Source organism: Perna viridis, chromosome 3 (assembly GCF_037379345.1).
Source record: "Perna viridis isolate PV_CMFRI_1.1 ecotype Kerala chromosome 3, ASM3737934v1, whole genome shotgun sequence".
Classification (NCBI taxonomy): domain Eukaryota; kingdom Metazoa; phylum Mollusca; class Bivalvia; order Mytilida; family Mytilidae; genus Perna; species Perna viridis.
The window spans coordinates 59,327,184-59,336,534 of NC_142447.1; the positions used below are offsets into that span (position 1 = coordinate 59,327,184).

Below are 9,351 nucleotides of genomic sequence, written 5' to 3' on the forward strand. Positions count from 1 at the left end.
GTCATAAAAACGATTTATTAATGTACTAGGTTTGTCACAATTTTCTGCATTTGTACACTATTGTACCAATCGTATCACAATATGTATTTGCATCGAATTTATTTATCAAAAAACTTAACTTTTATTTTTGAATTAATATTGCGTCCAGCTTTACAAACAGCTTAAAGTAATCTTTTCTTCTAAATGTACATAACTTATTTCGTTATTAAGAATAGAAAATTAATTCCTCCATCGTTCAATCCATTAGTTTCCGGACCAATTTATTTCCTTGTAAAAGATCCACACTGTTTATGAGTCAGGAGCGTCCCATTCGAGAAGAAAAATCTGGGCCAACAACCAGTTAAACAGGAATCAACCCTTAAAAAAAGTAAAGTAATGATATTTATAGCCTTCGCACGTCATTAAATATCCTAATGCCGTGCAAGGTGTCACATTTGTAACATTTTTGTCGGTTTTCTACTGTTACAATCATCTTGTAGATTATCGAAGTCGTGAAGAGCGTGGCCCAGAAGACATTGAAATACTTCTGGTTTATATTTTCATTTACTCATAATTAACTAAAATAATAGTCGTCTTAGGAATTCATGCCTTCATTAAAGTTAGCACCGTCGTTATTGAATTTACGTAATTATGATGTAATAGATAAACAATGTAACGAAGTTGATTCCAAAAATAAAGAAAAGAAAAGAAACGATCATAAAAGGCGAAGGACCAACACCAATTAATTGTTTCTGTTAGTTTAACTGTTGTTTAGATGGCTCCCTAATAAATATGTTTTGAATTCTAATAAAGCCTTTGTGTAAGAAAGTTCGCTTCGATATCTTGGACATCCCAGTAAAGAAATTTTGATTAAGTTCGTGGCATACAACAGCTTCAACCCCAAAAGCAATTGTTTACAAAGCAAATGAAAGTTTAGTATCTACCTCAAAGTCATTTTTTTCCTGCTGAAGAATACCGTTTATCAATAAATTTTAGAAGACGTAAAACTGACAGCATTTTGATTGAGTAAACTGACCGACACGAAAGACAGCTTGATACGAATGGTAAATTAGAGGTACTTCCTACTGTGAAATGAGGACGAAATGCACTTGAATTTGTCTAAGGCATACAGTAAACTTAGAGTTATCCCTCTTTGTCCATCAGGGTTAATTTTAAAACTTTTTTTTTCGGTTTTTTTGCATTGTTTTGTTTGATTTTTGTTTTGTTTTGTTTTGTTTTGTTTTGTTTTTGTTTTTGTTTTTGTTTTTGTTTTTGTTTTTTTTTGGGGGGGGTATAGGTTTCTGTAAATTTGTCCGCCTGTCCGAACTATTTTCTAACAGTTTGCAGCATTTAAAATTGTTATGTAACTGTGGGATGTAATATAACCACATGGGTATGTTTGGACAAAATTACGCGTTTTCAGCAAAACTTGGTCTCATGCGTTGTCCGCAACTCCTTTTTAACGACTTGCAGGATTATTATGAAACATAATGAGAGTAAAATCACCACATTTGGGATGGTTGTCAGGAATTTATGTTTGAAAAAGAATTTTAGAAATGATGACCGTTGAAATTTAGGCATATCTCAGCAAAACTTGGTCTAATGCGTTGTCAACAACTGCTCATAACGACTTGCAAGATTTAAATGAAACTCAGTAGTGTGTTATACCATATGGATGTGTGCATATTGTCAGGATTTTATGTTTATGTATTTTTTTGTTTTGTTTTTTTTTGTCCTCTTGTACACCTACTGTTTCTGAGGCTATCAATAAAATCGTGTCTTGTCTTGTCTATCCCATTAATTGATTTGTATTGATTCACATACATCTAAGTATCCATTAATTGATTTGAATTGATTTACATACCTGTATTAAAAGAATCCTGCATAATATATGTAAGTCAGGGGATATCTTTGGTAACATATACTTACCTACACTGTACATTACGATCAGTACGATAATTCATACATATGGCATGTTTGCATGCTTCTTTAAAAGGACATTCTTTGGGTTCACACGGTGTAGCCTTAGGAAGCACTAAAATATAACATGAAACCAAATTAGTTGGAGCCACTAAGTAAGTCACAAGACGGTTAAAATAAAAACAAAAGCAAATTATAAGCCAAAGAAAACCAACCAACAAACAAACATACAAAACACATAAATGCCAATAATTTTTAGTACTTGTAAATGTAAGAACCTAACAAAATATCGCCGATGAAATTGGTCTTCTCGTCTACAGTTGGTGATATTGTGGGAAATGTACTTTTTATTCGTAGACATTTCATTGAAATTTTTAACTCATTTCACCAAAATGAAAAAGCAAATCTTATCCATCACCCGTATTTGTGACCAAATATTGAAACTACGCCATAAACGGGGATAACTTGTTCCGTACTTATACCGATACCAATATAAGGAACTCGCTCTAAAATAGATGTACTTGTAAAGGATAAATACCCACGGGTATCTCTCACCCTTTGTTTTACGTAATATTCTACACAAAGCACGGAAAGCTCGATACTCATACAATAAGTCATCTAAATCTTTGAATATGCTCATTTGTAAGGGATCGGTAAGAATAACATTTTTTTGGTATTAACATTGATTCGCTCATAGGGTCTTTACAAAGAAATTAAAACAATATTTAAAAGCAGTGTTTGGCATGCCATGGGTTGTGTCCTTACTGTATGACTTATGATGTACCGTGATTCTCAATCCCGCATGGCAAGAATTGGGATTGATTTTACATACGATGGTGACATAACTTTTAGTAGGTTTAAACTGGTCTGGAGCTGTCATGTCAGTTACTTGCTATAAGTCCTTAGTTTGGACATTTGTGTATTTTATATTCAGTTTCTTTATTTCCGTTGTAACAAGGCAATTTTTGCGCCTGTCCCAAGTCAGGAATTTCTTACCCCTGTCTGCTGTTTTATTTCGTTTTATAGGGGCAACTCCTTCGCTGTAACTACGTGTAATGATGTTTTAGGGCCAACTGCAGCCTGCCCTGTGGTATGAGGATTTCCTCGTCGTTCATTGAGGACCAATGGGTGGCCTTTGACTGACATGTTCATCCAACTGGGGTTGTTGTCTCTTTGACATGTACACCATACCTATTCTCGATACATGCATATTAGGAAAAGACGCCATAATAGTGAGGGATAATCAACAGTTTGTTTACTTTAAGCTGCTATTTGAGATGTATTCCTTGCTATTTGATGTATATGACTAATGACTTTTCCTGTTTATAATTGAAGGTATAAAGCTGCCTTTCCACAAATAGGTAGACGGTCTATTTATTTTAGTTTGTACCCTTCTTCAGTAAATATAATGCACTTATTTTCATATTAAAACTGCTTCATCAATTAAAGACTTAACCATCATTCTATTAAAATTGCAATGTGGTATTTGAAAGCCATTTTTAGAAGTTTAATGAGATTTTGATGTTAGTTGCAGAAAAAGGGGGGATAACAACCTCCAATCGTCTGCTTAATATATATATATAGGAATATATATAGAAGGAATGACCCGGCCAACGAAAGCTATATTTTTATATAGCCTAGCTGGCCGAGTGATCTAGAGCGCTGGACTTAGTGCAGGCGGTGTTGCCATAGATGTTATAGCGGTACGAGTCCCGCGGAGGGAACGACCAAAAATTTGCTTCGCAAATTTGACAGTTCTAACATCGTTGGGAATTTTTCAGACCCTTCTATATATATATATCGCAACGGATATACTTTGACTTTACTCATTCGAGCATTAACTTATTAAAAAAATTTAGTTCATTGAAATCTGAAAAGGTGACTGTATCTCTCTGAAGTTCAATTCAGAGTATGTCATATCCGTGTATCATCCAGAGTCATTTATAGGACGAAATATCATATGCTTTTATTACAGTATGTTGTTCAGAATGCTTTAGAGTATAGAAATTGAACAATAGTTAAGTTCCTTCAATAACAGGAAAATAAATAAGATACACCATAGTTTTGTTTTAAGGAAGAAAACTCTGTCTGATCCAAACACTTGACGTCCTTCGTCGTTGTCGTTGTTGACAATTTGTCAACCTTCTTCTTTTCTGTCACTACAGGACCAATTAGAACACGACTCGGTATGAATGTTCCTTATGGTATTCTGCCTGATTTTGAGATTTTTAGATCCGTTCAAAATTGCTGCCGTTACAAAAATACAATATAAAAATATAAATGTTCCTTACGGTATTTTGCCTATTTTTGTGTTCCGTCGATAAACAGGGCCGCTGTTACTAGAAATACAGTAGAACATAGGGATAAGACAGCAATTTTCTTTTTGCATATTTCTCCTATACCGCCAGGCTTAGTCAAATTCTGACAGAGATAAAAGTTTTCAGCATGATGGGATCTATCAGTGGTCAAATTTTCGTGTAAACCTGCCAAGCCACGTGAGAGTTCTTATTATAAAAATAGGAAATGTGGTGTTATTGAAAATGAGACAGTGTTCCACCAGAAGAGGATCAACGAACAGGTTAAATTATATAGGTCACACACTGTTTTCGATGATGGGCAAAACCCATACCATGCAGAAAGCTGCAAGAAGCCCCAAAATAAATGAAGTGAAACTATTCATAATAGACGAATAACAATGGACATAAAAACAACGACAATAATATGGACTTCAGGTTCCTGGCTTGGAAAAGTATGTTGCCGGGTTAAACATGTTTGTGAGTGCTCAATCCTCCACCTTACCTGGGACACTTTAACAGATAGTACAAAAGACAACACGCTTTATATACCTCGAAAGACTACTCGAATTATCTATAAGCTAGTTCAAAATCCAAAAGCAAATGATAAGCACACTTTACTCGATAAAAAAAATCAATATCAATATTACTTCCCAAAATCTTCTCTCCTGACACTACAGGACCAATTAATATCATATTTGGTATAAATATTCCTTAGGGTATTTTGCTCAGTTCCGTCGATAAACAGGGACGACGTTACTAAAATACAGTAGAACAAAGGGGTAGCAGTTTTATCTCCTGAACTTTCTAAAATGTTTAGCCAAATTCTGACATGGGATGCTAGTGTTAACATGATAAGATCGATATGTTGTCAAACTCTTCAGCCATGTTGGAGTTGATGCCATTTTTTCGACGTTTTTCACGATTTCTTTATATTATTACTTTCAAAAAGTTCCTCTTCTGACACTACAGGACCAATAAGAACCAAACTTAGTATCAATGTTCCGTAGGGTGTTCTGCCTAGAACTGATATGGGGATCTTTATCGGTCGAAGAACATTTTGGTAGACAACAGTTTTCCGCATACATCAGCAAAATTCTGACATGGAGGTAAAAGGGTTCAGCATGCTGAGATCTCTCTGTGGTCAAAAGTTAGTGTAAATCTGTTAAGCCATATTGGAGTTGTTGCCATTTCCTGACATTTAAACGCTATTTTAAATATTATTACTTTAAATAATCTCAGAAATTACTGAGCAAATTCAATGAAAGTTGATTTGATTGTTGTTTAGGTATAAGTGTTAGGAATTTTTATCAAAAAAACTTTACCGCTTTTACTAAAGTAAGAATTTGGCTTTCCAAGCCAGGTGAGCGATTCAGGCTCTTTAAAGCATTTCACCTCCAATAATTTTTACTTGCTAGCTTAAAACAACTCTTGATTGTTCCTTAAATAAAACGTCTCAAGCTACCTTATATAGAACTATGTGATCTGTTTTTCGAATGGATCACACAATTCCAAGTTTGCGACAAACAGCTGTAATATAATGAAAATAGTCATTAACATCCTAGAAACTAACTTATTTTTACCCGGCTTAATTAGAATCTAATGAAATTAACAATATGCAAATCAAACATTTTCTGACAGCTTTTAAAAACACCATGATACTACCAACGAGGACTGACCGAAGTATTTAAAACAAAAACAGGTCCTTACCTGTGTTATAGAAACACGTAAAACACAAGAAAATGAGAAAACACATTCGTAACTCAGCCATTTGTTTCGATAACGAACAAGTATGATTGTTCCGAGTGTATACCTATTAATCATACTTGACATATTTCGTCACCTGTTACAAATTAAATGGTATTTACGAACTTAAAACATAAATCCCGAAACAGAAAAAATTATCTTGGCTATTGGCCATTTCACGAAGTTTTACTAAGTCAGAAAAATATATATATATATGTTTAAACATCTATAAATAAATATTTCGTAATGCTGCTGTAATGAGGGGAATTGTTTAAAAAGATCAATCATTAGTATACTTAGTTAAAAGAAACAATAACTAAAATATTTACGTGCGATTCAATTCCCCCAAACGTATTAGAAAATATCTCTGTTTTGTTATACACTTTTGTCTTGCCATATCGATCCAGAAGCGGATCCTGACACGCGAAAAGAGGGGGGGAGGGGGCAGCCGGAGTTCCTCAGAAAAGAGGGGTGTTTATGACATCATTTGCCATTTTTGTTTATTTTACACATGAAACTGACAAATTTTGCAACAAAAAATAGGGGTGCCAACCCCCTGCACTCCCCCCTCTAGATCCGCACTGCGATCAGTAAAACCAATTAGTTCTATATCTGTCAGACAAAACGAGGATTGAAACTGGAGGTGTTAATTATTTCTCCTATCAACGAAACCTCCTAAAAAGAAAATAAAAACAAATTGGTATCCACCTACATGACAAGCATACCCCTGAGTGTTTATGTAGTAGTGTTTGGAAGTTTTGAAGGTGATAAGATGATGACATAAGCTGGTTTTGAATAGCTTTAATTACTCTTATTTTTTTTAAGTTTTGATGACCACACTAGTCCATGGGCTGGAAGGGTCCACAGTGCACCCCCACTCATCAACGTCACGGTGATTTTTAGGTACCTTCATACCTCCCATTACCGAATCAATTTATCGCCAAAGAATATTCTCGGATTCTTTTTCAGTATAAGCCTATATTTATACCCCACTGGGTCAAATAGCCAAGATTTTTGTGACTCAATTGTTTGAGCGTCTTAGCCTTCATAGGATAACATGTGTAAATGAACTAAACAAATTTGGTATCATTGTATAGCCCACTGTATCAGCTTTAAAATGATACCAGGCAATTTGCGGTACAACTTGGGGTTTTGGGGTAAAATAGAAAAAAATGCACTCCTAACCCGCCGAAAAATCGCCTAAATTGACATATTTTTCAATGTCAAAACCCTTAGCATATTTATGCTTTAGTAAAAAATGGCTAAAAATTAACATTTTGGTTCATATTTAGGTATTCTTTGCATGGGTGGGTGTGACAATTTTTCACCTAATTGAACTTGGAAAAGTTCAAATATTTATTACTTGGACTCATTACAAAGCTAAGACATTATATAGTTGTATTTGAATATACAAAAGCTTGTTTGAAGTACAGTATTTGAAAGAAACTATAGGTGAAATTGAAGAAATTATGAAATTCTGAAAATCCTCCTTTTTATGAAAAACTCATTATTGCCACATTAAAACTGAAAAATACGTCCCTGAAAAGATATGTTGAACACATCGATAATTAAAACAACAGTACCCAACATGTCTAGTGTATAGTGTTTATATATAAATCATTAACATTTGGGTTCATGTGGCATTTTTGTTCATGTGTAGGGGTGGTAATTTTTCACCTAACTTGACTTTGAAAAGTTTAAATATTTATTACTTGGGCTATTTTGAAGCTAAGGCACTATATCAATTCACTGTATTACATAAAAGCCTGACAGAACTACGGTATTCTGAAAAAGGGAAATAACGGGTGATATTGAAGAAATTCTGAAATTCCGAAAATTCCTTTTTTTACGATTTTATAGTAATTATTACCCCAAAAAGAAAATCTGAACGCCTTAATTTATCAGATATATTGGGAACATCATTATCTTAATTATGAATACCTTAAATATGAGTTTGTGGTCTCGGCATGCTCTGAATGTGAATTCTGTTTGATACTAAGACCAGCTTTCTAGGGGTAGGGATAATATTTTAAACATTTTTTTTAAATCCTTTCCCTAACATTAGTTTGTCGTAGTTTATTTGTGTATACAAATAAATTATCTATCGAATGATGCTAAATTTAAGATGGTTTAATGGAGCAATAACTTGTAAAGTCGAATTTATATGACTTTTGACCGAAAAATCGAAAATCCCATTTTTCGCTTTTTTTGATAAATTCTAACTACGAAAATCGCCAAAAAAAAAACATCAAAAGAACCCAAAAAGTATAAATTGTGATAATACAAAACAGAAAATACCAAATAAGTCATTTTTTACTGAAGCATAAATACTCTAGTGGTTTTGACATGGAAAATTATGTTAATTTAAGCGCTTTTTAGGTGGGGTAGGGGTACATTTTATTCATTTTACCACAAAACCCTAAGTGTTACCGCAACTTTCTTGGTACTATTGTAAATCTGAGACATCTGGCTACATGATGATACATACATATGTTAGTTTACTTCGTTCTACTTCGTAGAAGTAAATAACTTTAAAAATAGATGTTTGTATAAAAAGTAGCCAAAAATACAAAAATGCTCCAATTTATTTTTTGGCAACAAAAAGATTCGTAAATGGGAGGTATAAGGGTACCTGAAAATCATATATCGGTTGATGAGTGGGGGTGAACGGGGGGTTATCTTAGCCACACATACTAATCGTTTTTGGACAGGTTTGGCGACTACTTGCTTTTGGATAGGTTTGATGACGACTTATTTTTGATAGGTTTGATGACGACTTGTTTTTGATAGGTTTAGTGACGACTTGTTTTGGATACGTTTGATGACCACTTGTTTTGGACAGGTTTGATAACGACTTATTTTGGATAGGTTTGATGACGACTTGTTTAGGACAGGTTAGGTGACGACTTATTTTGGATAGGTTTGATGACGACTTGTTTAGGACAGGTTAGGTGACGACTTATTTTGGACAGGTTTGATGAGAACATGGTTTTTATGGTGGGCAGTAGTGTGAAATTAAAAGGTTGCATGATGTCTGGAATTAATGATGTTTGTGTAATAAAGCTTTTTTTTTTCTTTTCTTTTTTTTTCTTTTATTTCTATTTGATATTTGTTTGGCCATATATATATATGTGTTTTACAGTTTTATGAATTTCTCATAGTATTTTTTGGTGGACGATGCCGATATATGCCATCACGATGTTGCTTTGACGACTATTCATATTGTGGTATATAGTTTTGACAGTGGGTGTTGAAGAATAGTTAAACAATATTCGTTTGCCACTGAATGATTGGTATGGCTATTTACAGTTAATAAATATGTCGGCGGACGATGTAAAATGGATGATTGTTAATATCATAATTATGAATTACATTTAATTTTTACTAATTTATTGTTTAAATACTTTAATGT

General features: G+C 33.8%; 1 long non-coding RNA gene across 1 annotated transcript; it reads right to left on the reverse strand.

The window, feature by feature from the left end:
• LOC148623145 (uncharacterized) lies at positions 1 to 6,057 on the reverse strand. The gene is made up of 3 exons (XR_015920782.1): positions 5,904 to 6,057; positions 1,909 to 2,014; positions 1 to 357 (listed from the first exon to the last, which is right to left on the reverse strand). It is a non-coding gene; the product is annotated as an uncharacterized LOC148623145 (long non-coding RNA).
• Positions 6,058 to 9,351: the final 3,294 nt, after the last annotated feature.